The 5,429-nt window shown below is 35.1% G+C and overlaps 1 long non-coding RNA gene across 1 annotated transcript; it reads left to right on the top strand.

Moving 5' to 3' along the window:
- The first annotated feature begins 2,727 nt into the window (after positions 1-2,727).
- Positions 2,728-3,785, top strand: LOC130083801 (uncharacterized). The gene is made up of 2 exons (XR_008806872.1): positions 2,728-2,870; positions 2,925-3,785. It is a non-coding gene; the product is annotated as an uncharacterized LOC130083801 (long non-coding RNA).
- Positions 3,786-5,429: the final 1,644 nt, after the last annotated feature.

Here is a 5,429-nt window from a genome sequence, read left to right as displayed (position 1 = left end):
ACAATTCCATCTCTGATTTGGTTCAAGGGTTAGGATTGTTTACCACAGAATTTTCTGAAATGTTCATGTAGAAAATGAATGAGAAATTAAGCCTACATCTGAACCCCGTGCTGTTGAAAAAGTGTGTGATTTCTGTTGAGCTCTATCATGACAGGTCTAATGCAGAAAGGATTTGTGTGATTGATGATAGGGGATTTGATTTTCCTTAATTCGAATTTGATGATCATAGTTTGAGACATTTTACCACAACAAGTAGCAAACGGAGAGCAGAAAGGAGGGCGGATGTAATCCGACTCATCCCGCAGGAGTCGTACTGCAAGGATGAGCCCTTCTAAAATAATGTGGCTGATCCAGGCCAATTTGTTTAGAATCAGTGGGATTTGACTACGTCTCAGTTAGTGATCCTAAAATAATGGGAGTTGTCATGGACAAAAGGCGGAGACGACATAAATCCACAGAATCCATGCGAATCAGGGCTGCCGCTCCAGAGCGCATCGGGTGTTTTTCCTCCATCTGTCATTAGTACAGTAAATCCAGGCCACGGCTGATGTTTACCGCTGCTGTCCGTGTGTCCTGTCGGATGCATTTGTGCACACAGTGCCCTACTGTTCCACGAATACGTTGTTTTCTGCCAACGCTTACTCAAAAATACATTTATGCTACCTGCAAGTTACTTAAAATGAACTAATGGAAGACAATTGTTTGTTGGGTTTTTCCCCACAAAGTCATTTTAGAAAAAATTTTGTCTGGAGAATTGTGTAGAGACAACATGAATCATGTTTGTTCGTTCAAGCAAGGGATTCACCCCCAACCCCTGGAATGTTTTGTAAGGGCCTTAATGAGGAGAATAAATGTTGAAATTAAGTGTGTTTTGAGTAAAAGTAGAAAAGAGTGAGACTTTTTTAGTGTTTATGTTTTAGAGTTTTTATCCTGTGGGTTTTGGGAGTTAACATTGTGGTGAAGAGTGAAGATTGTGTTATGTTGAGGATTGGCCATATTATTATTATTATTATTATTATATAATTGTATGCAATTATTTGAAGAATCATTTGTCAATGTTATGATGGAATTTTTATTTCTATTGCATGTAGAAAAAAAGAAGATTTTAAGTGTGTTAATGAAAGCTAAACGAAATGATATTCTAACGGAACGTTTTGCTAACATGCTCATTAACATACCCATAAAACGTTATTTCTGAATGTTCCCTGAACTTTCCTATGGAAGCTTGTTTCCACCACTGAATTTAAAAAAAATAATAATAATAATTGCGACTTTTTATCTCAAAATTGCGAGATATGAAGTCGCAATTCTGAGAAATAGTCGCAATTGCGAGATAGAAATCTCACAATTCTGTCTTTTTTCTCACAATTGCGAGTTTACATCTCGCAATTCTGACGTTATAACACATAATTGCGAGTTTATATCTCGAAATTCTGACATCTTTCCTCAGAATTGTGAGATATAAACTCGCATTTGCGAGTTATCATGCCAATTCTAAGGAAAAATAAAAGACTAACTTTTTTCCTCTCAGAATAGTTTATATCTCACAATTCTGACTTTACAACACGCAATTTCGACTTTATATCATGCATTTCTGACTTTATAACACGCAATTGCGACTTTATATCAATCAATTCTGACTTTATATCTCGCAATTCTGACTTTATATCTCGCAATTCTGACTTTATATCACACAATTGCGACTTTATTTCACGCAATTCTGACTTTGCAACACGCAATTGCGACTTTATATCAATTCTGACTTTATATCTCGCAATTCTGACTTTATATCTCGCAATTCTGACTTTATATCTCGTAATTCCGACTTTATAACACGCAATTGCGACTTTATATCAAAAAATTCTGACTTTCTATCTCGCAATTCTGAGAAAAAAAGTCAGAATTGTGAGATAAAAAGTCGCAATTACCATTTTTATTTTTCATTCTGTGGCGGAAACAAGCTTCCATACTTTCTAACCGTTCAGTTTTTTAAATGTTTTAAAACCTTTTTTTATTGGTTATACGAACATTCTGTTTTATAATTTTGCAAATATTATGGGAATGTTACTTTTGAATGGTCAAGTTGAAAAACGTTAGATGAACGTCCAACAAAAACATTCCATGTAAATAGCATTTTGTGAACATTCTACTGAAAGAGCGTTTGTTCATAACTTAGAACTTTCAAGTTCATCCATTACTCCGCCATCCTTCGGTGTCACATGATCTGAAATCATTCTATGCTGATTTGCTGCTCAAGAAACATTTCTTACGGTATTATCAATGTTGAAAACAGTTGTGCTGTAAAAACCATTATACATTTTTTTTCAGGATTCTTTGGTGAGTAGAAAGAATTTTTATTTATTTGAAATATAAATAATTTGTAACAATGTAAAAGTCTTTACAGTCACTGTATTAATTTCCAGCCCGTTCTCATCCTTTGGCGTCATACATGTGACGCTTTGTACATTTCGTTGAAATCTTACGCACATGGCATCCTTTAGCATCAATATGGGTGACGCTCGTCTAAATCCGACGCACATGGCATCGTTTAGCGTGAATATGAGACGCAGATCCCAAGGCGTCATAACCGTAACCCTACCCCAGACCTAAACCTACCCATAACAGTGCGTGTTATATTGACGCTAAAGGATGCCATGTGCGTAAGATTTCGACGAAATGTCATATGGCGTCACCTATATGACGCCAAAGGATGAGAATGCGTTTCAAAACAAAACAATCTTACCGACCCCAAACTCTTGAACGTTAGTGCGTGTATACTGGTTGCATGATTAGGAAAAGTATGAAAAGTTATTATTGAAGAGAAAGTAAGAAATAAGAAAGTTCTCATATTTCATTACTGTTATCCACTGGTTTTCATCCTCTTGTTGTTGTGTTTGAATAGTCATCAGTACAGCTGTGAAAAGTCAATCACCGTATGAGCAACCAGCATTTCCTTTTCCTGGCTTTTCATCCATGTAATCCCATTCTGCCATAATCAGACCGGGATTTCATTTAATCAATGCCCTAAGCCTCGGAAAGTCAATTCTCGTCCACCTTCATTCATTTCGTTTCCTCTTTCTGAAAGTGTTCCTGAAGGTTTCTGGTTCACATACAGTTATCATTTAATCTAGATTTCATTTATTCACTGTCATTAATTCTCAGTGTGGTTGTGTTTTGATCAATTGATCAAATAGATCTGAAAGAAATGAGACCACACTTAAAGCCCTCAATGTAAAGTCCAGACGCTTAAGGATCATATTCCCATCAAATCCTATATAAATATGTGACGAGAGAGATTGTGGATGATCCTATACCTATCTGGAAACAACGAAATTCCCTGCATAAACAACCAATATCGGAATAAGTTCAAGTAAACAAGAAAAAGTTGTTTTTCTCACAAGTCTGTCGGTTTCAGTCAACACTTGAAGATTTTATGAATTTAAGTGCCTCTCAAACTCTGAAGGGTCACTAGGGATAAAAGTAGCACATGGCAGATGAAGCCTCAATGCATTTGAGCAGTGCATTGTGGGAAATATTATTGGGCAAAGTAACACTGGCTTCTGTCGAGCCAATGCCATAAAAGCATACGGATAATAACTTCACAAGTAGACAGACGTGATCTGTCTTTCCAGGTAAAGAATAAAAAAGGAAGAAAGGAAACAAGAAAGGATTTAGTCCCAAGACGTCTCGTAATTTAGGCTGGAAGGTTTCTTTTTCACCTTTTACAATTTATATTATGACATTTACATTTCTGTCCACACTTTCAATCATAAATAAAAAAAGAAACAAACACATCACACCCTTCAGACTGCAATTTTTCTGTGTCAGAGCTGAGATTTTTGCAAATATAAATTGCATCTCTAGCCGCGTGTGAATGATTCAAAGTATTCATTAAGCAATTGCTCCGATGACTGAACATCATAATTATTCTGTGGCTGAATACAGATTGGTGAGTGTAATTATCATTACCTTTGACCCTTAATAGTCCATAAAGTAATGACCTTTGACCCCTGAGGAAAATGTAGTGCCTTATTTTCTAGGAGAACTGAATTGAAGCTACTGCAAATGGAGCATTTGACATTAATTAGAGTCCAATCGTAATGCAAGGAATAGTTTTATTCACAGTGACTGAACCCAAGGCCAGACTGTTTGGACATAGTCTGAATGCTATAGTGTCGCGTTTGCCAATCTTTCACTCATTAGTGTTCAGTGGTTATCGGATGCTCTGTGTCGTGTACAGACAGTGTTGAAACAGCTTAAATGTTATTTCAACCATAATAATTGGTTTATTAAACTAAAAGGCATCAGTTAGGTTTAATCAAAGGCAGCAGAGAGGAAACAATAGAAAATATTACATTTCGTGGTTTTAAGAGATTGCTAAAAAAAAAAAAAGAATCTGCGACTGGCAACATCAACAATGTTGGCAAACATCAGCAACAATCATAATGAAAGGATTATTATATGAATACAATAATAAATCATATAGCAAAATTGCATATATATATATAATTTTGTATTAGTTAATCAAATATTTGAATTATGTAGAACTGTGTTAAAGCAATATCACACTTCAAATTGTTCCTATGGCTAAAATCACCATGCTATTATTCAGTACAGCATTTTTGCATGGTTGACATTCCTTAAACTTAGACATTGGAAGAAGATTGTGAACATATGGATTATTAATAACATTACTTGCTGCTTTTTTGTTGCACTGTAACAATCGGCCTAATCGGTGGAGTAGATAAAAATGGGGTCAGATTAAACTGTGAGAGTATGGGAAGTGTTTTAAAAGATGAGACGACAACAGAAATAAAGTGAATAAATGAAGTGTATTTAGAATTTCTACCAGGAACGTAAAACAACACAATACAACACTGTAAACCCGAATAAGTTGGCACAACTCAAAAAATGTGAGGCAATCAGTTGCCTCAAATTTTTTAAGTTAAGAAATTCAAAGTTTAAGGAAGCAGAACTGACATATTTTTATTTTGTATTTGTACATTTGAATTGTTCTTAACTTGAAATGTTTGAGTACACTAATTCATACATTTAACTTAAAATTTCATGTAATCTCAATGTGAACACTTTTATTAGTATAAACTTAGCTAACTTAGCGATTTTGTTAACATCTTAACAATAGTATGCTATACAGTAACACTTGCAGCAATATAAAGGTTTTATTAGCTCTCAAATCAAGCTCATGCACCACTTGTCACCATGATGGTAACTATCCTAAAACCAACATTAACAGAAATTCTTCTAAATTAGCATAACGAAACATTAATCATTACTAAATCACCCGCTTAACATTAATCTTGCACAAAAAAACATTGTATTACACTTAATTTTAGCATTTACTCTCCCTTTCGAGTGCCATCGCCAAAGCATGCTGGGAAATATACATCCCAGCCGTTTCAGTTAAACTT

This window comes from Rhinichthys klamathensis, unplaced genomic scaffold (genome assembly GCF_029890125.1).
Source record: "Rhinichthys klamathensis goyatoka isolate OS25496 unplaced genomic scaffold, OSU_Roscu_1.1 h1tg000059l_1, whole genome shotgun sequence".
NCBI lineage: Eukaryota > Metazoa > Chordata > Actinopteri > Cypriniformes > Leuciscidae > Rhinichthys > Rhinichthys klamathensis.
This window is presented reverse-complemented; position numbering and strand designations above follow the sequence as displayed.